The sequence below is a fragment of the Bidens hawaiensis genome, unplaced genomic scaffold (genome assembly GCF_021521415.1).
Source record: "Bidens hawaiensis isolate Kalapana, Puna unplaced genomic scaffold, B.hawaiensis_p1.1 tig00011438_1, whole genome shotgun sequence".
Taxonomy (NCBI): domain Eukaryota; kingdom Viridiplantae; phylum Streptophyta; class Magnoliopsida; order Asterales; family Asteraceae; genus Bidens; species Bidens hawaiensis.
The window spans coordinates 499,219-524,106 of record NW_027491891.1 but is presented as its reverse complement, the minus strand read 5'-3'; the positions used below and the strand labels follow the sequence as shown (position 1 = coordinate 524,106).

Here is a 24,888-nt window from a genome sequence, read left to right as displayed (position 1 = left end):
TTTCATATGCAACAAATAACACCAAAAGTTAATTGAGATATTTTTTTGAACAAAACATGATACTAAAGTTAATTGTTAGAGACCATACATGCAAATTTTAAACATCAGAGATTATGTATAAAATTTGACCCAAACCACATGAATCATTCGTGGATTCTCTCTTCTCTAAAAAGTTTAAATAATTTGAAAAGTCTTAATTTTATTTTTATTAAAAAGCATTTAAAAACAAAAATGTTATATACTGTGGATACAAATTAACATATGAGATATATTTATAAAATTTGTACCAGAATTATGTACGAGTATTTTTTATCGAATGCAAGTATTGTATTCATACCGAACTGATACCGACCTAACATAATCATTATCAGTACCGGCATTATTTTTTTGTTTTTTATTTTGATTTCTTATATATTACATTTGTGAGACCTTACTGAAAACTATAGTCAATTAAAAAACGGATGATTGATTGTCCGTTACATAAAGTGTAATAAACAAGTACCAGGCAACAGGGGCGGGCATATCTTATGTCGAGCCGTAGCAGGCTACGGCTCAAATTTTTACGAGTAGTGTAAAAAAAATAATTTGGTCGATTTTCGTGTTTCGTTACGGCTGGAAAAAGATAACGTTCCGGCTAAGATTTTAAGCCCAACTAATATATGTTTTAAACCTAATCAAAAGATAAAGCCCAAACAAAAACACCCATTAACCCAACCCAACCAACCCATTAACCCACCTTTCACAACAAAAAAAAATCATGCGTAGTCTTCCACCTCACAATGCTTTATCAAAACATCTTAAAAAAAAGAGTCAAGATTTCTTGGAAGCGTCTAAGTTGATAAGCGGGACAAATCGAGCATTGAATAATCTAAGACAAACCGGATTTGACAAGATGTTGGCAAAAGTTACATCTTTTTGTGAAAAAAAAACAAGATTAAGATGTTAGATATGGAGGAAAGTTATGGTAATCAAAGAAACCGGAAGTATGTCATTACTAATCGATATCATTTTGAGGTTGAAATTTTTAATACGGTCTTAGATATGCAAATTCAAGAACTTGGAAATAGATTAGTGAGGTCTCAACTACTTTGTTAGAAAATATGTCGGGTTTAAATCCTTGTGATTCGTTTTCCAAGTTTGACATATCTAAGATAGTGGCTTTTTCAGAGATATATCCGAATGATTTTACTAACGAAGAAAGAGGGTGTATTCCGGGTGATCTTACGACCATTTATTACACTTTAAAGGAAGATGATAAATTTGCAAAACTTGGTGGAATGGGTGATCGTGCTCGTGTAATGGTGGAAATCGGAAAACACACAACTTTTCCTTTGGTTTATCGGATATTGAAGCTAGCATTGGTTTTACCGGTTGCAACTGCAACCGTTGAAAGATGTTTCTCTAAAATGAAGCTTATCAACACGGATTTGTGCAACCGAAAGGGTAATGAGTATTTGAACAATGCTTTAGTTTGTGCGGTCGAAAAAGAAACGCTTGATAAAGTAAATGAAAAAAAAATTGAGCGCTCCTGCTCAGTTTCGAGTCTAGATCTGCCACTGCCAGGCAAACACTAAGATAACAACTTTCTATATAATAATAATTAATCAGGGAATGTCATGCATGGCGTATGGTATGATTCAATTAGAATGTTTGTTCTCTATCATCATTCTTGTACACTTGATAAGTGTACAAGAATGATGATAGAGAACAAACATGCATGCATACTTATCTTGTATTAGTTACGTTATACTATTTTAACATACCCCTACTGCATGCCCTACGACGAACATATAAAATACTCACAATATTACAAAAGAAAAATCAAGTTATTAAGTAAAAAGCTAAATAAACAAAATAAAGTAAAATTACAAGTTTTATGCAAGATTCGTTAATAAATAATTAACTATGGATAAAAAATGTCGTCTCCGAGAATTTAAACACCTCGGCCGAGCTAAAATAAAAGGGCCCGTATACCTTAACGAAATATTTTTATTCGCTAGCGTACATGGATAAAACTTTTATCGACCGGTTTATTATAAGCAGAAACCATTCTGAGCATGTACGTATCTCATAAACCATATCAAATAACCTTATTTTTAACACCAAAAAACATATATATGTAATATGTATAAAAAAGTTTGTGCCCCCGAACCTTTTGTGCCCCGGCCGATGGTGCTGTCGCACACCCTCCGAGCCTCCCTGTCATCAAATCTTTTAACAGAGTCACCCTGGACCAGACCCCAGAAAATATATTTCTTTTACTATCGACAAGACACAAGAGTGTTAAACTAAAGATGATTATTAGGGGGGACGGGGTGGTGCCTGATGGGGCTTCCACCAAGCGTGGTGGAGCGTGGAACACCGCCATCGGTCCCTCCATCACGCGTGATGGGGTCATTACCGTGGTGGTGATCACGCTTGAAATCCTTGAAAAGTTACTGTTGAAATCCTTGAAAACCATCAAGCCCTACTTAAACGAGTTGAGTAATTGGGTTTAAACATTAAAAATTCACACGCACACACACACACACATATATATATATATATGCATATAAATTTTAATAAAAATTGGGTGTATCAGGCGATCAGGCTGGCGGCCTGACCCATCGACCGCCATTTCAAAGGGCAGGATGGTCGATGGGTCATTAAAGACCACTTTAATTGGTAGTCTATTAAAGCGAGTTCGAGTCATTCAGATCCACTTAAGCTCTAATGTATAAGGCGGCTTTTCTTGTAGTGCAATACCTAGCTTCTAACTCCTTTAATGGCTTAACCAATAATATCTTATTGGTTTGACATAGATCTCAGTTCTTTTAAAGAATTGGTTTTATTTTCCTTATGACATGTTAATTAATAAATATAAAAAAGAGAAAAGATAAGGAGAAATTGACTAAGCAATCCCACACAAGAAGTCGGCATGCATGGTTTCTTTCCAACAAGTTTAAGCAACTATCTTTATCCCAAAGAAGCAATAGCATAGTGATAGGTTATCTTTAACAAGTTGTTGCTACAACACATAGTAGCTGTACGTGTGTTTTAATGTGTATATAAGAAGACGACATCTTAACCGAAAGATGCATAACCGCAATTGACACATAAAACACAAGCGTTTACTTACACATTAATCATGAAAACAAGCAGCCTTTTAGTTGTCAATCTCATTGTTTGGTTCTTGCTTCTGGCGAGTCATGTGTTCTCTAATGATTATACAACTTTTAAGAAACTGGCATTGCCTCCAAGTGTCACAGGCCCTCAATCTGCTGTTTTCGACCGTGCTGGGGAAGGTCCATACGTGGCAGTAGCAGACGGTAGGATCCTAAAATGGAAAGATGCGGCCACGGAGTTCGTTGATTTCGCTTACACTTCACCTAACAGGTGTGCTTAAATTTCATCTCTAGCACAGTATTTTATGCATTGTCATTTTATCATTGTATGTGCCTAAAAACAATGTTACATACCATTACATGAAAATGATATAATTAAGCTGTATACATCTCTGCAACATTTTGATGCAGATAATTTTAAATCATTAATGTTGTTTGTTTGTCATGCATATATATAAATAGTTAATTACTAACTACTTGGTAAAAATTTGTTTTGTCACATTTTATATTATCAGGACCAAGAAACTATGTGATGGTACAAATGATCTTAAATTAGGACCAACATGTGGAAGACCAGTGGCTCTCAGCTTTAACTATAAGAGTGGTGATCTCTATATCACCGTACGCTTTCTTCGGTCTTCTAGTTGTAGGATTCAACGGTGGTCTTGCAACTCAACTTTCTGGTGGTTACAAGTACTTATCTGGTATTGATGTCGAGTCATATACCCAAAATGTTTATATGACTGATGCGAGCTTGGTTTACGACATAAGGTAAATTTAGAAACCTTTTTTTATCAGAACTTTATTCGTGTTTGATTCATCGTATCTAGCGATAAAATTTTTATTTGCGTTGTGCAGAAACATGGCACAACCAGGGTTTACACCCGACTCGACTGGAAGGCTATTGAAATATGATCCAAGAACTACATGGGTAACCGTTTTAATGAGCGGGCTTTCAGGTGGAGGTGGTCCGTCCGTTAGTAGTGACCGAAAGTACGTTTTGGTTCCGGATTACATGAACAAGAAAATACATAGATATTGGCTGCAGGGACCAAAACATGGGACAAATGAGGTTTTCATGGCCAACTTTGGTAGCCCAAAGAATATTAAGAGGGCAGCAAATGATGGAGAGTTCTGGGTGGCGGTAGAGAAGCCGAGTCAAGGACTAAGGGTCAATGGGACTGCAGTGGTGCTCCAAACTGTACCCCTAACTCAGTTCTTGGATACTACTGTTGCTGTGGTTCAGGAGACTAACGATGCACTCTACGTCGGTTCGAGCCACACTGACTTTGTTGGTGTTTACATGAACTAGATCAATCTTGATACCACCCTATGAATGATGATAAAAACTTAAGTTGTATTATTATCTAGGAGGATGTGATGGATATATGTTCTCCCACAGTTATTTGAAATTTGTAACTTTTTATTGTGTGAAGTACTTTAAATAAATTAAAATGTGTGTTTAATTATGAAATAAAAAGATAAAGGCGATGTGAACTTGTCACATTCTTGCATTTCCCCCTATAAATTAGTTTCCTTCTTTGATATATATGCTGTTTTTGTTGGAGATTCAATAGATCTTTCATCTTGATCAAGTGTAAATAGATGTGTTTAATGCCTCACTATGTAAAGTTAATCGATGGAAGCGGCTTTAGTAGTGTCAAATGGGGAGAAATAACAAAAAGAATTTCTGAAAAGGTGTATAACTACTTATGGATACAATTACAACAATTAAATAGGAGATTATGTATATCTCCACGTACAACAATATACCAGATAATATTGGAGTTTATATGATGTCCACACCATCAAAGTAGAAGGTGAACGAATGTCAAAAGTGGACCTAAAATCATCAAACAAAACTCTAGGTAGGTCCCTTTGTGAAAATATTTGCAATTTGATACCGAGACGAAACATTAGGAACTCAAACTTGGCCTTGTAGAACCTTGAACAAAGTAGATATCCATCTCGATGTGTTTGGTCTGTTGGCGTTGAACTAGATTCCCTGATAAATATATGGTACTAACATTGTCATAATGGACAAGTGTTGCGTGTTTTTTAGGATTACACAGTTCCAACAGTAGGTTGCAAAGCCAACAAATCACGGACACCATGTTTGCAACACCTTTATGTTCAGCTTCGACACTAGAATGAGACAAGGTGGGACTGAGTTTGGCATTAGTGTCTGTCTTGAAAGGACATCAGAGAATATTTTTCTTTCTAGTAATTGTGTATGTTTGTTACAGAGACCAAAGAAGAAAATACCACAAAGAAGAAAATACCAAAGAAGAAAATAAATACATATGAACCACATTCTTAATCATGGAAAATAGAATAAAAAGTAAAAGAAAGTCCCTTAATTGTTAGAGATAACGGTCACATATGGCTGGCAATTTTGGTGGTGCTTTGATGTTGCAATCTTCAAATAAAGAAATGATGTTAATTGGCATATCCTTGAATATTCTTGATTATAATTACTTTTATATTTTCTAACACTCCCTCTCAAATTGAGTAGTGGGATTTCCAATACTCAACTTGCTAAGACCGTTGTTGAATATTCTTCCGTTGACGGCCTTTGTTAAGATATATGCTAATTGGTTTTTTGATCGGACGAACGGTAACTCTATAATTCCATCTTCAAGTTTCTCTTTAATGATGTTTCGGTCAACCGCTATATGCTTTGTACGATCATGTTGTACAGGATTTTCTGAAATTTGGATTGCGGCTTTGTTATCACACATAATTCTACTTGATTCGGTTGGAGGGAACCCAATCTCGGTTAAAAGTTTGTGGATCCATAGAACTTCTGCCACGCCTCGTGCAATTCCTCTAAATTCCGCTTCAGTGCTGGATAAAGCCACCACCTTTTATTTTTTGCTTCTCCAAGTCACCAAGTTTCCGCCAACCAGAGTGAAATATCCTGATGTAGATCTTCGGTCGTCTTGATCTCCCGCCCAGTCTGCATCAGTATAAAGCTGGATCTTCAGATTTTTATTCTGTTTAAAGAGAACTCCATGACCCCCTGTTCCTCTTAGGTATCTGATAATCCCTATTACTGCCTCCATGTGAGAATCTTGAGGTCGGTGCATAAACTTGCTAACCACTCTCACTGCATATGGTATATCAGGACGAGTATGTGAGAGATATATTAGTTTACCCACCAAGCGTTGGTATCTTTCTTTGTGTGCTAACTTGGCTTCTTTTTCCATACGAAGTTTGTGGTTTACTTTCATTGGTGTATCGGCGGGCTTGCAGTTGATCATTCCTGTCTCGGCTAGAAGGTCAAGAATGTATTTTTTCTGGCATATAAAGATTCCTTGTTTGGACCTTAGTACTTCAATTCCAAGAAAGTACTTAAGTCTTCCCAAATCCTTCATTTCAAATTCTGTGAATAGGTTGGCCTTCAACTCTCTCATTTCGTCTTCATCGTTTCCTGTAATGATCATATCATCAACGTATATAATTAAACAAGTCACAAGTTTACCTTTCCGTTTAAGAAATAATGTATGATCGGAATTGCTTTGTTGGTATCCATATTTCTTCATTGCTATAGTGAATCTACCAAGCCATGCTCGAGGAGATTGCTTGAGCCCGTAGAGAGATTTTTTTATCCGGCATACTTCGTTTGCTTTGAAATTTTTTGTGAACCCCGGTGGAGCTTCCATATAAACTTCTTATTCTAACTCTCCATGTAGGAATGCATTCTTAACATCAAATTGATGAAGAGACCAACCTTCATTAGCTGCAATAGAGAAAAGAACTCTGATTGTGTCAAATTTGGCTACTGGGGAGAATGTTTCAGAATAGTCCACCCCGTATGTCTGGGTGTAGCCTTTAGCTACGAGCCGTGCTTTATATCTTTCAATTGTTCTGTCGGGTTTGTGTTTGACTGTAAAGACCCAACGACATCCAACTGGTTTCTTCCCTGGAGGAAGGTTACATATTTCCCATGTATTGTTTTTCATTAGTGCCTTCATTTCGATATCCATTGCATTCGTCCAATTCCTCGATCCTAAGGCATGTTCCATAGAAGATGGAATTTGTTCGGCATATAAGGAAGAAGTAAAAGACTTAGCTTCTTTGGAAAGGTTTCCGTTGGCTATGTTTGCTATGGGATACCTAGAGGATTTAGATTGTTTTTCTGGAGAATATCTTTTTGCTGGGATGCCTCTGTTGACCCTTGGAGGAAGGACATATTTCTCGGTCGTTTCTTCTTCTCTTGTATCGTTTTGTACTGGTTCTTCTTGTTCCCCCTGCACTGTTTGTTCAACTTCTATCTCATGATTATCAGATATGTCACTAGTTTGATTTTCATGAGATTCTTTATTTGTTGTAGTTTGAGAATCACTTACTTCGGATGGCAGATCGGGAGTATTTGGATCTGAGACACTGACTCTTGGTCCATCGGATTGTTGTGAAGTTTGTGACTCATCTTGGGTACTGTGATTGACTTCTTCTGACGATGAAGCCCACTTTGGGACCCATTTAAGCCAACTCAGTGTGTCATTTTCGGTCTCCCCCTGAGCACTGTGTTGGGTGGCATAAAAGAACTCGGTTTCAAGGAAGTCACAGTTCATGGTAGTGTGCATTTGTCGGGTTTTTGGATTATAGCACCGGTATCCTTTTTGATTGACGCCATAACCAACAAATACACACTTCTCTGTACATGGATCAAGCTTGGTTCGATTGCTTTTGGGTATGTGAGCAAAGACAGAGCATCCAAATATCCGTGGTTGTAATGTGAGGTCCGGTGGAAGGTCGGTGAATTCTGAAAGGGCTTGAAGAGGGGTTTATAGGTCGAGGGCTTTTGTTGGTAGTCGATTGAGAAGATACGTAGCGGTAGCGAGGGCATCAGGCCAAAAAGATGTTGGAACTTGGGATTCAATCACTAAGGCACGAGTTATTTCTAAAAGAATGCGGTTTTTCCGTTCGACGGTGCCGTTTTGTTCGGGAGTGTGTGCACACGACGTTTGATGAATTATTCCTTTTGTTTGACAAAATTGTTTCATTGAGTCGTTACAAACTCCCTACCATTATCAGATCGAAGAATTTGGATATTAGTTTTAAATTATGTTTGTATCATAGCATAAAACATAGTAAATTTATCAAAAACTTCAGATTTATGTTTTAGAAAATAAATCCATGTCATACGAGTGCAATCGTCAACGAATAAAACGAAAAAACGAAAATTTTGACCTCCAAAAAATTTTGTCGGTCCCCATACATCCGAATGAATAAGTGAAAATGGTGAATTAACCCCCGTATTATTAGGTTTAAAAGTATGTCTATGGCTTTTGGCCAAGACATAAGTTTCACAACGAATACTTTCATTTAAAGGAAATAATTTTGGAAATAAAATATGTAAATAACCGATATATGGGTGTCCTAATCTTCTATGCCATAGCCAAACTTCTCTATTGATAGTTCCATGGGCTAGCATCACAGTACCGTGTTGAGTCACTTCTTCCACATAGTACAATCCCTGGCGTTAATTATCGCTCCCATCCTGATATCCTGTAATATACAGAAAGTCGGGTGCATTAAAACAGAGCAATTTAATTCTTTGGTCACATGACTAATAGATAAAAGTTTATGTGACAATGACGGGATATAAAGGCAATTTGAGAGTTTTAAAGTAGGTGAAATTTCAATGGTTCCTCCTCCCTTTACGGGAACCACTCCCCCATTCGCAGGTTTTATATAGTTAATCTTAGGTTTAGAGTTTGAAATTATATCTGATAATTCAAAGGTCATGGTGTCGGTAGCACCGCAATCAAAAATCCAAGATTTATTTAAATTTTCGTTGGTTTTGACCATGATAACTTCTCCCATGTTTTTGTTATTTTCAAAAACATCATTTCGAGAAAATTATGAGATATGCTTTTTATATTGTTGGCTTCTATTAAATATATTATGTTCTTTAGAGATTTTACTATTATTAATGAATTGTTCATGAGTTTTAAAAAAATCGTATTCTTGGTGTTGTTTATTGGCATTAGTAGGTTCACCAACGGAGCTCTTTAACAAATCAGATTCTTTAGAATTATTTATTAAATCTCTTTCTTTCTCAAGGGGTATTTTAAGCAATTTTTTAACTATAGGATCAATAAAAGATTCATGACAAATACAAGGGTTTGAGTGTATTCCCTCAAACCCGTTACCTCTTCCTCCGCCATCATCATTCTGTAGAGGCTTTGAAGCTTCTTCATCAGCAAATGCCATGCCGCCGAACCCTGCACCCTGGTGGTTGTCTTTTCCAGTTGTGCTGCCGACGGCACCTGCCGCCTTTGTCCCTTCCTTGTTCCCTTTCTTGTGCCCATCATTCCACCACTCGGGATAGCCCACGAGTTTAAAACACTAATCTCTGGTATGTTTTGACATCCCACAATGGCTGCACTTTAGGTTTGTCTTATTGATCCGGGATGATGAAGAATTTAAATTCTTTTTGCCTGATTTGCCCTTTGACACAAACCCTAGCCCTTGTCCTTCCGATTCGTTTGACCTGTTGGCAACTAGTCCTGCCGCCACTCCGTTCTGAGAAGATGAACTATCTGTGAGGTTTCCTAGTATACCTTGGTGCGCCATCTCTTTTTGAACGACCGAGTAGGCACCCTCTGCTGAGGGTAACGGGTCCATTCGGAGGATTTCCCGCTTAACGGTATCGTATTGTCGGTCAAGGGCATTGAGGAATTGAAAGAGTTTTTGTTCTGACCGGATTTTGTTGTATGTTCCTATGTTGTTTGTGCAAGTCATGGGGTTTGGATCTCGTCTTTCGATTTCTCCCCACACACCTTGCATAATAATCCAGAAGTTTTCTAATGACATTCCATTCTGTTTGATCCAGTTTGCCTTTACGTGTAAATCAAACGTTTGTAATTTATCCTTTCCACTACTGTAAGTGATCACCAAGGCATCCCACAAAGTTTTTGGTGTGGGAAATTCGGTTAGGTTGCTTGCAAGATCGGGTTCGATATTCTGTACTAACCAAGAGAACACGACTAAATCATCTTGTTCCCATTGTTCATACGTTTCATCGGTAGGTTCCGGTGGTGCCGGGTTTCCCGATAAGTGACTCAAAAGAGATTTTGATTTCCCTGAATCATTCGAGCCCACAACGCATAGTTTTGGCTGTTTAGCTTGAGACTAATTTTCAAACTATCGGAAAGGTTTTGTTTTTGAGATTGATTTTGGTTGTTTAGACCATTTTTGAGTAGGTTGGCAATTTGTAATGCTAAGTCGTCGTTATTATTGTTCTCGGACATGATGTTTTAACACAGGCTGAATGGTTGAATGGCTGGAAAGAAAGGTTATGTTTTTGATAAAAGAACTTGTATAGGTTTGTTTCAAGCTTTGGCGGGGTTAAAAGGTTGGGAAAAATGTGGTTTGCAGCAGGTTTTCGGAAAGAAATTCAGGTTTCACGATATTGGAAATTGGTAGATGATAATCGGTTCCGAGCAGGCCGATCCAAAGATCATATAACCTGCTTTGATACCATGTTTTGAAAGGACATCAGAGAATATTTTTCTTTCTAGTAATTGTGTATGTTTGTTACAGAGACCAAAGAAGAAAATAAATACATATGAACCATATTCTTAATCATGAAAAATAGAATAAAAAGTAAAAGAAAATCCCTTAATTGTTGGAGATAACGGTCACATATGGCTGGCAATTTTGGTGGTGCTTTGATGTTGCAATCTTCAAATAAAGAAATGATGTTAATGGCATATCCTTGAATATTCTTGATTATAATTACTTTTTATATTTTCTAACACTGTCAACAAAAGTGGATATTGCGTGGTCATATTTTTGTTCAGATAAGTATAGGTCGTTAGAGTAACAGAATTGCCCAAGCAATAACTCATGGAGTAATGGTGAATTCAGTAGCTAGAGGGGACATGAAGTGTTAACGAAGAGTATTTGAGGAGGCGGTAAGTATAATATCATCAACATAAAGGTAAACGTAGACCATGTCTGCTCCATGTTGGTAAATTAAGAGTGAGTGATCTCACCAGTCACCACCTGTGAATGTGATGGAAACCCATGGTAGATACATAATCCATAAGGCATTGATATCATGCTTGTGGAGCTTCTTTTAAACTGTAAATAGATTTCTTGAGTAGGCATACATACATGATTCAGAAGAGTTGGGTCACGTAAACGGTTTTATTCAAGTTTCCTGGAGAGAAGAGTTCTTCACGTGATGAATTGGCCAAGAACAAGCTGGTATGATGCTAAAATTGATCGAGTAGTATCCTAGTAGGCGGTTTGACTATTGGGCTAAAAGTTTCACCATAATAAATACCAACCTGTGGAGATTGGCCATCAAAGACCAAGCGAGCCTCATATCGCTTAAGAGAACCATTAGAGCATGTAACATATAATGTTCATATGAGGTGGAATTGGTTTTAATTCCCACATCTTATTAGCAATAAGAGTATCAAATTCACCGTGGACATTCTTCTAAACCGAGTTAGAAATAGCATTTTTGGGATTATGGGGCAAGGGATTGATTTGTAAACAGGGATTGAGATAGAGAGTGAGTTTAACGAGTTTATTTTGGAAATTCAAACCATGCAACGGGTGGTCATGGTACGAGGAGAGAGTTTGTGGGGAAGGCTGTGACGTGAGGGCGGGTAAAAAAATAAAAACGGTGGTGGTTCCGTAGGAGTGGTCGGGGGACGCGGGAAAATTTAGGTTAATAAAACTTACGGAGTAATAATTAACTATCTATTGGATTACCATAACTAACCAAACTTAGATATGTTACTTATATATTGTGACATAAGAATGTATACTTAAAACGCAATACCAGAACAAATACTAATGTTTAGGTTACTAAAACACTTTTGGTGTAATAAAACTTAAATCGACAACATCAACTACACGCTTAGCAGTTTCATTATGCAAGCTGTTTTCATAGTAGATTGCTAATACGTACCTGGTACACGTCAATGTATCACATTTAATTTTTCTGGAAAGTTGTTGAAAACGGAAGAAAGATCCACTATTGATTGATCATTACACAAAGCCTGAATTCAAACTGAAGCATGTGATCACTAGTTAATACCAACTTCTTTCATAAATTAAAAAGCCAAAGTTGATTTACTTGAATTAGGGAAGTGTCAACATGCATGTCCTAGCTAGCGTATTATCCAAATTAGAATAGAATGTTTGTTCTTTCCTAAGCAATCTTACATAAGTCTAAATGCCGACCAGTTGACAACTCAACAAGCATGCAATCACTTGTACATTACGGATGCCATTTTTATACACTTTTAGTAATAGATAATTACATGTAGTTTGAACGTAACCATACGTATTACCGACTACTAGGGTTGTCACATTTTTTTATTTTTTATTTACTGTGCATATTACAATGCCAAATACAGATATGATCATATAATTAACATCTGTGTCAACGGTCCCTCGAAAGTGGTTAACCATTACTCAAACCCATGGATTTTATAAAACCACGAAGTTGGACCCAAAGCTCATAAGGTTATCGAATATCCACGTCCTTGGTGACCGCAACATAATACTCCTTGGAATACACTCTCCTTGCCAATCAGATTATCAGACACGATTGACGTCTAATAGTTATAGCGTAATTGAATCTGGTACCATGATAATATAGAAAGAAATGAGAGAACAATTTCTTTATTATGTTTTGTCAATTCCAAAGAAATACATAACTAACTACCTAGCTGATTTAGTCAGGTTAACCAGCTAACTTTAACAATAAACTAACAAACTAAACTCAAGTACAGTAATACTCAAACCAGAATTCATCTAGTAACAAAATCAGCAGACAATAAAACCCAAATGATTAAATTCTGAATTTCCCATTTCAAAAACATAAGTTTGGTAATAAAATCTCAACTTTTAAACAAAATTTCTGTAAATTCAAAACATAACCAAGTGGCTAAGGCTCTTTAACCTATTTCTTTTCTTCTTTCTCAGCCTCTGCAGCTCTCTTCAACCGTGCGCCCAAATGGCGTTTGTTTGCTCTCTGAAGACGAAGTGTTGCATACGCATTAAACGACTTCATTTCTTCAGTAATCTTCACAAATTCTATAGCTGGCTTCACCCTAAACATAGGCAACACTGGACCTCGAAACTGAGTAGCAGTTGCAAGCTCCTCTGGTGTAGAGTCACCCCACACCTGATCAACAAAAAAATTTAACTCGGTATTATATAAAAGAGTCCACTGCTATACCAATAATTGGAGCAAGTTTCTTTGGAATACCGGCAGCCTATTTTTACAAAAATAATGAACTTCACAGCAAAAGAAAAATGTACAATTCGAGACCGTATAAAGTAATCTAGCTAAGAAAGTTCACATGTTGTAGCAATTGTAAGTGAGCCGTTCGGCAGAAAGTTCGTTTACGTTCATTTAATTAGAAAACAAACAAATATGCACAAGAATTTGTGTTCACTTGGTTAAACGAACAAACATGAACATATGTTTTAATCGTTCACAAAATAGAGTTTATGAATGGTTGAGTTTAGTGTTGGTTAATCGGTTTTAATACCTAAAAATACGGTTTTTAATATTTAAAAAAAAGGCATAATTATCACTATGTCACGCTACTAAGGGGTTATACATCAAATAGCGCCATAGCGGGAAAGAACCTATAGCGCGCTATTCTCGCTATTGACAACTATGTTGTGTTTTATATTCATTTATGTTCATTTATGTTGGTGAATTGTTTGTCTAGAACGAATGAACATGGACAGACACATCATGTTAATTTTCTCAACTAATGAACATGAACAAAATTCTTTCAATTAATTATTATTCGTGTCCGTGACATAGTTATTAAGTGTGTTTGGTGCACTCAAGACGCAAGACCTCGTTTGGGGCCTAGGCGCCAAAAAACAAGGGCCTAAAAAAGCCTACTTAAAAAAAAGTTAAAATATATTATGTGCTCCAAAACTCAAATAACATAGGTAAAATACCAAAACTCAAATAACTTAGTTCAAAACTTGAAAACCAGATGTCAAAAAGGTTCAAAGCTGGACAATTTAACTGATAGCCCATGACTTATCAACAACAAACCAAAATAGTATACATCATCAATGAAAAGACATCCCATGACTTGTTAAGTTCAGAAGTCTGTATTGATACGTGTTTAATTAATTAATCTGGGATTTTTAGAAAGGTTCTGGGTGGGAACTTAACAAATAGCCCCATGAACTTAACAGCACTCTTATTATGAATTTAAAAATCATGGGAATTAACCTTACAGACAAGTTGAAGTTCAGATAATTACCTCCAACAAACTAAATTAAATTGTAGTTTAAAAAACATGAGCATCTTCATACAAGTATTAATTTGTCATTGTTTAACGAATAATTAAATATTGAAAGTTTTAAAAACCATGAGCACTGTTAATAAATAAAATCAACAAATAAACATGTTTTTATGTTACTAACCATTCGTCGATTGTTGCTCATGTTAACCTTGTTCTTCCTTCAAGAGATGATGAAGCAGAACTATCGATTGATTTGATTATATAGAGAGATTGGATCTGATTATGGTAATCCGCTTATGTTTAGGTAAATCTTTTAAATATGTTAAGAGATAAGGCAAAACAAATCAAAAGAAATTTTATAAATCCAAAAAAATATCAAATGCCAATATTGGCTCCTAGAATAGTGCCTTTACCATATAATTAGCCTGAAAATACCGCCTAGGCCTGACAAGCGAGCGCTTTTCATAATTATGGTTTGTGTTAAGTTAAAGTTAAAACGCATGGTCGGTCCAACGATTTTGGTGCCCTAAAGCGAATTCTAAAAGGAAGACCTTTCGTGAAAAATAAATCATAATTCTGCTAAAAAGCTAACAAGTTGAAACATGGATCAATATTAGACAACGACCTGGGTTTGAGAGGTGGAAGTCATGGTTCAAGTTACATAGACGTTAAGACTTAACAAAAAATTCTTCGTTTTAAAAAAAGTAATTAAATTCACAAAATATGGACCTATTTTTCATTAAACAAAACATGAAATTTGTTAGCATTCTAAACGATCACCAGTGAAACGTTGATAAATCAATTCCTCTACCATAAAAACTATAACGAAGTTGATCTTTAGAGCATAAAATTTATCAAGAATGAATTATGGAAAGGATCATGTAACATGTATACATGCACTACACGTATCAATACTATGCAAGAATTAGACTAAATGTGATGAATATATACTTATAGTTTTGAGGCCCTAAAAAAGTGGTGGCCCCAAGCTAATGCTTGGGTTGGTAAAGCATAAGGGCCGGCAATGGTTAAACGATCCAACATGAACATATCTTCATTCGTGTTTGTCGAGTTCGTTTACAGACCTACTAGCAAGCTCCAAAAAGAGACTATAATTGTTATGTGATACTAAATTATACGAATCATCTTACTTCCAACTTGATGCAGGAGGCATCCCATCCATTAAGCCGGCCCGGCAGGCCCAAATGCTTATTTTTATATATAAATATGATAGGTCTTTTGTTTTTAGTTAGTTAATTGTTTTTGAATTAAAAATTGTAAGCTTTTAAGCTTGTTTACCGAATCATTCTGTTCGAATCGTTTGAATGAAATCGTTGTGTTCTTGAGCCATTTGAGTAAAGCCGTCATTTTATTCCCCCTTTTGAAAAAATACTAGTCCTCGAGTTTTGTCTCTGGCTTAAATCCACCTGGATCAAATGGAAAATCAACCCGATCCTGATTTATTATTATGATGACCTGCTCAAATAGTTCAGCTTTACTAATCTCTCGTCCGACTCTAGACTTGTACCACTAGGTTCAAAGGGAGCATCGATACGCTTTCCACTTTCTAAAATTTATGCGATCTTGATAATATTTCTTTGCTTGCATATTTAAGAACTGACCCCATTATATCTTGTGCATTTTTAAGATATATTTGATTGACTTCTAACCTTGATGCATGCAAATCTTTAAAAATGGCATTATTAACCATATAAAAATTAGTGTTTTGTAAAAAACCCTTCCATGGGTTTTCTTCTTCTTGAATAATATCTACGCCACCCACAATATTTGAAAAGTCAACCTTCTCAATACAAGGATTTATCTTTGACAAATGATTTTGAATCTCCAAAGAATCCTCCTCAATATTCAACATTTCATCAATTTTAAAATCATCTCCAATTAGAAATTCCACCTTCCTAGGAGATAATGTCGAGTGATATACCAATTTCAAACATTCCATATGTTCCACCGGATTAAATGGAACTTCCAAAATCACCACATCAACACCGGTAGCCTCCAACTTTTGCAGCTCACCACCATCTACCTCACCATCACCAATAATCATCGGTCCACATATCACCACCGTAAGGCTACTGCCACAATCTTCTTCGTCACCAACATTACAAATCTTCGAAATTGATTCGTCACTGGAACTCCGCTAAGAATATTTTTCACAAGTCGACATTCTTCTTCGTCGAAATCAATTCCGTCTTCATCAAAGACAGGGTTGTCTTCTGACACGCTTTTTGGATAGATCGATTCAAAGAACTGGGGAGGGTGATAGTAAAACGGATGCTCCTCTTCGCCGTCACCTTCATCCCTTACTGTTGGGAAAAAACGACCACCTAGCCACGAACGGTAAACAAAAAGTGAGGAATTAAACTTCGTTTGGCTAAACTTTTTCCCGACCCGAATGAACCAATGAGGATGCAAACAAATAGGGTAAATAAAAGTAAATATGACACAATAATTTTAGCGTGGAAAACCTCTCAAGACGAGAGTAAAAACCACGGGACTAGTAGAGCCGCTTCAAATCCACTATCACCAATAATGAGCAATACAAAGTTCTTCTCTAGGTAAAACTAGAGGAATACACAAATCATCATATACTTGGTACAAACTAACATCAAGTATATGGAACCAAACTACAAAAGTGTAACGAGTAAGAGGTATCACCAACAAGAGAATGAATCAATCTTTGGCACGTCTCTTATCTTCACGAAACACCAAAATCTTGGAGCACAAAAAACTTCTCTTCGTAAAATCTTGATACAGCAGAGGCAGAAGAGGAACACTTCAAATAGGTTTTAATATATATTCGTGTGTGTATCTTTTCGGAAGAATACATCACAAAAGAAAGTAAAACCAAATATATAAAATATATATTATGACTCTCTTTTTTTCTTTATTATTAAATAATAATAATAATAGAATAATAATAGTAATAAATCCCATGAAGGTTAAGATTGTTGTCGGATTTTCTCATAGGCAAAAATAACCCAACAAATCTCCCCCTTTTTGTCTATGAGAAAGAACTCATCACCCCAGCGAGTGAGCAACAAATCTTCAACTTCTCCCTTGCCAAAGCTTTGGTCAACATATCGGAACAATTATCATCAGTATGAACTTTATCAAGTTCAAACAACTTGTCTTCAATAGCATCTCTAATCCAATGATACCTCACATCAATATGTTTTGTTCTCTTATGATACATAGAGTTCTTAGCAAGGTGAATAGCACTTTGATTATCACAAAGAACCACGTAGCGCTGTTGCATAAAGCCAAGCTCTTGCATAAATCTTTTCAACCACAATAATTCTTTGCATGCTTCTGTTGCTGCCATATACTCTGCCTCGGTAGTAGACAAAGCAACGCAGTCTTGACTGCCATGACACGGCTCCCCCTGCAAATAACATCAAATATCCAGACGTGGATTTCATGTTGTCCTTATTTCCCGCCATATCAGAATCCGTGTAACCAACAAGCATCGGCTCCCCATTTCCAAACGTTATACCCAATTTGGAAGTACCTCGTAAATATCTAAGTATCCACTTAACTGCTTCCCAATGCTTCTTACTCGGATTTGACAAGAACCGACTAACAACACCTACTGCATGGGCAATATCAGGCCGTGTACATACCATTGCATACATCAAGCTTCCAACCGCTGATGCATATGGAACACCATCCATCTCTTCAAACTCTTTCTCAGAAGAAGGGTAATCTTTTTCAGTTAACTTAAAGTTGGGAGTAAGAGGTGTACTAACCACATTAACTTTAGACATCTTGAATCTGCTAAGCACCTTTTCAATGTATTGCTCTTGTGACATGTGTAACTTCTTTGAAGCTCTATCTCTAGTAATCCGAATGCCAAGAATATTCTTAGCTGGCCCAAGTCTTTCATAGAAAACGACTTGCTTAACTCTTTCTTCAGCTGGACAATTCTTTCCGCATTCTTGCCAACAATCAACATATCATCAACATAAAGCAATAAAATGATAAAATCATCATCACCAAACCTCTTAAAGAAAACACAGTGATCAGACGCAATCTTTCGGTAGCCTTGCTTCCCCATAACTGACTCAAATTTCTTATACCACTGTCTCGGTGCTTGCTTCAAGCCATAAAGACTTTTATGAAGTTTACAAACATAATCTTCTTTACCTTTAACCTGAAAGCCTTCAGGTTGCTCCTTATAGATCTCCTTATCGAGATCACCGTGAAGGAATGCTGTCTTGACATCCATTTGCTCAACCTCAAGATCAAGACTAGCAGCTAAACCAAGGATCACCCTGATGGAACTCATCTTCACAATTGGAGAAAAAATCTCATCAAAATCAATCCCTCTCTTTGACTGAACCCTTTGACCACCAATCTTGCCTTGCACCTAGGCCGTGAGGTATGTTCTTCAGTCTTCAATTTGTAGACCCACTTGTTTTTCAAAGCTCTTTTGCCCTTAGGCAACTTCACTAACTCAAAGGTATTGTTCTCATACAAGGAATTCATCTCATCTTGCATGGCTTCAACCCACTCTATTTTATGCTTATGTTCCATGGCCTCTTTATAATACTCGGGCTCTCCCCCATCAGTGAGTAAGACGCACTCACCGGCCGAATAACGAGTAGAAGGTTGACGGTCTCTAGTAGACCGCCTGAGTGGGACAAATGCAGGCATATCTACTGGTAACTCGGGATGAATATCCTCATCCAACTCTACCTACTCTTGATTATCAACATTATCAGTACCATGTTGTTCGTCATTTTGAATATCATCTTCGTGTTGTGGCTCAGAATGCTGATAGGTATAGGATCCAAATCAATGAGATCATCATTATACTGAGGAACTACCTGTGTCTTATTAATATCTTTCAAACTCTCGTCTTCCACAAACACAACATCAAGACTTCTAACAAGCTTCTTTGAAACCGGATCATATAGCCTGTATCCAAACTCATCTTGCCCATAACCAAGGAATATACACTGTCTAGACTTCACATCAAGCTTTGATCTTTCATCTTTGGGGATATGCACAAATGCTTTGCATCCAAAGACCCGCAAATGACAATACGAAACATCTTTGCCACTCCAAACCCTGTCTGGAACATCATTATGCAAAGGAATACAAGGAGTGAGGTTAATAACATGTACCGCTGTATGTAAAGCTTCTCCCCAAAAGGAATTAGGCAACCCTGCATGTGAAAGCAAACACTTAAACCTTTCAACCAAGGTTCTGTTCATCCGTTCTGCTAAACCATTCAACTGTGGTATCTTAGGAGGTGGCCTTTGGTGTCGAATACCCTTCTCTCTACAATAAGCATTAAAAGGACCAATGTATTCACCTCCATTATCTGTACGAACACACTTGAGCTTCTTCCCAGTCTGTATCTCAACTAGGGCATGAAACTGCTTATAACACATCAAATACTTGATCTTTAGACTTTAAAGTATAAACCCATACCTTCCTCGAATGATCGTCTATAAATGTGACAAAATATAAGCAGCCCCCAAGTGTTCTAGTCTTCATAGGACCACGTACGTCTGAATGCACCAAGTCAAGTATACTTTCTTTTCTATGAGGCGGGTGACTATGAAAAGAAACTCTCTTTTGCTTACCATTCATACAATGAGAACACTTTTTCAAATGAACATCTTTCACACCAGACAAGACATTTTTCTTCAATAAAATAGACATCCCCTTTTCACTCATGTGAGCAAGTCTCTTATGCCACATATCAGTCGCATCAGAATTCGTCAATGAATTAACCGAGTCTCTGGAAATCTTTGGATGTGCCATGTACAACTTTGAAGTTCTTTCACCTCTTGCCACGATCAACGAACCACGAGTGAGTTTCCAAATTCCACTACCAAAGGTACTGTGGAAACCATCATCATCTAATGTGCCTGCAGAGATCAAATTAAGTCTAATATCCGGAACATGTTTCACATTGTGTAAAACCAAATCCATCTCAGTATCAAACTTCAAACAAACATCCCCAACACCAACGATCTTTGATAGCCCATTATTACCCATCTTGACATTCCCAAAATCACCAGGAGTATAAGACGAATAAAAATTCCTTTGTGATGTCACATGACAAGTAGCACCACTGTCAACAACCCAACTCGAATCATCGCGTGCAATGTTCACCCTATCATAATCACAACAAATATGAAACTCTTCGGTGGCAGTGTTAGTTTCATAAGTACCTTCATCACCGTCATCATTCTTGTAGTTGTTCTTTTTATTGTTGTAATTAGCCTTCTTGTTCTCCTTTTTCAGTTTCCTGCAATATTTTATTGTGTGCCCTTTTCTACCACAATGATGACACTCATATTCTTCAAACTTCCCTTTGGACTTATTGCGGTGCTTTGCTCTATTACTCGGACCTCTACTATGGCTTCCCCCCTACTTTCGGTAACCAAGGCATCTGAATGTGAAGAGGAACCTTGTGACTTTCTTCTCATCTCTTCATTTATAATATTACCTTTAGCCAATTCCATAGTAATAATACCGTTAGCTGCGGAGTTGGACAACGATGTCCTAAAAGTCTCCCAAGAATCCGGTAACGTACCAAGAAGCCATAAACCTTGTATCTCGTCTTCAAACTTAATACCCATACCTGCAAGCTGATTAATAACACCCTGAAACACATTCAAATGATCAGTAACAGGAGTTCCATCACGGTATTTCAAGTTAATCAACTGTTTAATCAAGAACAACTTATTGTTCCCGGTCTTCCGAGCATACAACTCTTCAAGCTTGGTCCATAGAGTACGAGCATGACTCTCTCCGCTAATATGGTTCAAAACATTATCATCAACCCATTGCCGAATATACCCGCAAACCTTCCGATGCAAAATATTCCATTCTTCATCAGTTTTATTTTCAGGTTTATCGGTACTAAAAACAGGCAAATAATAATCCTTCACATAAAGAAGGTCTTCCATCTTGCCTTTCCAAACATGATAATTAGAACCATTCAAACTCACCATCCTACCCGTATTAGCTTCCATCGTTCAAACAAGTCTTAACCCAAGAACAAGAGCCGAAGCTCTGATACCACTCTGTTGGGAAAAACGACCACCTAGCCACAAACGGTAAACAAAAAGTGCGGAATTAAACTTCGTTTGGCTAAACTTTTTCCCGACCCGAATGAACCAATGAGGATGCAAACAAATAGGGTAAATAAAAGTAAATATGACACAATAATTTTAGCGTGGAAAACCTCTCAAGGTGAGAGTAAAAACCACGGGACTAGTAGAGCCGCTTCAAATCCATTATCACCAATAATGAGCAATACAAAGTTCTTCTCTAGGTAAAACTAGAGGAATACACAAATCATCATATACTTGGTACAAACTAACATCAAGTATATGGAACCAAACTACAAAAGTGTAACGAGTAAGAGGTATCACCAACAAGAGAATGAATCAATCTTTGGCACGTCTCTTATCTTCACGAAACACCAAAATCTTGGAGCACAAAAAACTTCTCTTCGTAAAATCTTGATACGGCAGAGGCGGAAGAGGAACACTCCAAATAGGTTTTAATATATATTCGTGTGTGTATCTTTCCGGAAGAATACATCACAAAAGAAAGTAAAACCAAATATATAAAATATATAATATGACTCTCTTTTTTTTCTTTATTATTAAATAATAATAATAATAATAATAGAATAATAATAGTAATAAATCCCATGAAGGTTAAGATTGTTGTCTGGTTTTCTCATGGGCAAAAATAACCCAACACTTACGACAGTGCTCGACTCGGTTTCCGTCTTGCGGATCTCCCATTTCAACTCGAGATCTCGGATTCTCTGTCGGAGCCGCGTGATCTTTTGTTGTATTTCAAGATCTCGGACTCGTTTACGGAGCCGTTTGATCATCTTAAGATCCTGTGGGTCAGAATAGACTCCACCGCTGCCTCGGTCGGCGAATCTGCGAGTAGGGTGTCGATCTTCTACACGGGCACGTGAATCACCGATGTTCTTGTCGATGCCTCGGTCGGCGACTCTTCGAACAAGAAAACAACCGCCTTCACGTAGAGCAATTTCAACAACCAAAGCTCCGATACCAAATGATACGGATTCCACGGCTTTACACAAATGGCTCAAGAACACAATGATTTCATTCAAACGATTCGAACCGAATGATTCGATAAACAAGCTTAAAAGCTTACAGTTTTTAATTCAAAAACAATTAACTAACTAAAAACAAAAGACCTAACAATCATATTTATATATAAAAATAAGCATTTGGGCGGGACCGGCTTAATGGATCGGATGCCTCCTGCATCACAACTCTTCAAGAGAAAATCCACGTCCCTCCCTAAGTTTCATGTTGTATTTCAACGTTTGTTCATGAACCTGTGGACGAAGTTTTCCAGCAGGCCTCGGGAAAACTTTAACCGCCTTCGCTTGCCGAGCTATAAATAAACATAAATAACACGAGTAACGAACCACCAAATCAGAAAGACAAAGTAAAAACGAGGCAAACTAATAATAATAATAACAACAACATACATATTGACATAATTCAGCCAATGCTTTTTGAAGTGCCCATTTGGCCATATGGGATAACATTGTTGTGCTTAACCATGACTCCTCTATAAAAGATAACATTGTGAAACTTGTAAAATGAAATACTAAATAAGTGCAAATAATAACTTATCAAAAATCTATTTTGATATAAGAGGGGGCAGTTATTTGGGTAGCTAACTCATTCATATTTGCAGAGATTTAACTTATAGTAACATGTCATAATAATGTTAATGTAAGTATATCTGAGTTTGGCTTAACGGCTCAGATTCATTGTCATGTATACTGATCTAAACATATGTGGGCCGGCCCAACTAAGACAGTGAGGGTTCAATACCTAAGGGAGAGAATGAAATATAAGAAGTTGACAAGTACAAGCAGGATTTTCCTTTTAAGGGCTAACAAATAAGAGCCCAGCCCATCGATTGCAAAAAACGACTTCATAGACTAGTGATCGCAGAAATGTTGAGTTGCGCAAGTCATGTGTTCTCTAATGATTATACAACTTTTAAGGAACTGGCATTGCCTCCAAGTGTCACAGGTCCTCAGTCTGCTGTTTTCGACCGTGCTGGGGAAGGTCCATACGTGGCTGTTGCAGATGGTAGGATCCTAAAATGGAAAGATCCGGCCACGGGGTTCGTTGATTTCGCTTACACTTCACCTAAAAGGTGTGCTTAAATTTCATATCTAGCACATTATTTTATGCATTGTCATTTTATCATCGTATGTGACTAAAAACAATGTTACATACCATTACATGAAAATGATATAATTAAGCTGTATACATCTCTGCAACATTTTGATGCAGATAATTTTTAATCATTATTGTTGTTTGTTTGCCATGCATATATATAAATAGTTAATTACTAACTATTTGGTAAAATTTGTTTTGTCACATTTTATTTTATCAGGACCAAGAAACTATGTGATGGTACAAATGATCTTAAACTAGGACCAACATGTGGAAGACCAGTGGCTCTCATCTTTAACTATAAGAGTGGTGATCTCTATATCACCGACGCTTTCTTCGGTCTTCTAGTTGTAGGATTCAACGGTGGTCTTGCAACTCAACTTTCTGGTGGTTACAAGTACTTATCCGGTATTGATGTCGAGTCATATACCCAAAATGTTTATATGACTGATGCTAGCTTGGTTTACGGCATAAGGTAAATTTAGAAAGCGTTCATCATAACTATATTTGTGTTTGATTCACCGTATCTTACGATAAAAGATTTGATAAGAGTTTATATATGTTGTGCAGAAACATGGCACAACCAGGGTTTACACCCGACTCGACTGAAAGGCTATTGAAATATGATCCAAGAACTACACGGGTGACCGTTTTGATGAGCGGGCTTTCAGGTGGAGGTGGTCCGTCCGTTAGTAGCGACCGAAAGTACGTTTTGGTTCCGGATTACATGAACAAGAAAATACATAGATATTGGCTGCAGGGACCAAAACATGGGACAAATGAGGTTTTCATGGCCAACTTTGGTAGCCCAAAGAATATTAAGAGGGCAGCAAATGATGGAGAGTTTTGGGTGGCGGTAGAGAAGCCGAGACAAGGACTAAGGGTCAATGGGACTGCGGTGGTGCTCCAAACTGTACCCCTAACTCAGTTCTTGGATACTACTGTGGCTGTGGTTCAGGAGACTAACGATGCACTCTACGTGGGTTCGAGCCACACTGACTTTGTTGGTGTTTACATGAACTAGATCAATCTTGTTACCACCCTATGAATGATGATAAAAACTTAAGTTGTATTATTATATAGGAGGATGTGATGGATATGTATATGTTCTCCCATAATTATTTGAAATCATCATCATCATCATCATCATCATCATCATCATCATCGTACTCAGTATATCCCACCAATAGCAAAGCTATGGTAGAGTCTGAGGAGGGTAAGATGTAGGCAGCCTTACCTCTACCCCATAGGGATAAAGAGGCTGCTTCCGGTGAGACCCCCGGCTCGAATTATTTGAAA

At 37.2% G+C, this 24,888-nt stretch overlaps 3 pseudogenes; 2 read left to right on the top strand and 1 right to left on the bottom strand.

Moving 5' to 3' along the window:
• Window positions 1–2,791: 2,791 nt before the first annotated feature.
• On the top strand, window positions 2,792–4,817 carry LOC143537949 (protein STRICTOSIDINE SYNTHASE-LIKE 12-like; annotated as a pseudogene).
• A 7,979-nt stretch (window positions 4,818–12,796) lies between these two features.
• Window positions 12,797–22,959, bottom strand: LOC143537969 (large ribosomal subunit protein eL13z-like; annotated as a pseudogene).
• A 401-nt stretch (window positions 22,960–23,360) lies between these two features.
• On the top strand, window positions 23,361–24,708 carry LOC143537960 (protein STRICTOSIDINE SYNTHASE-LIKE 12 pseudogene; annotated as a pseudogene).
• The last annotated feature ends 180 nt before the right edge of the window (window positions 24,709–24,888 follow it).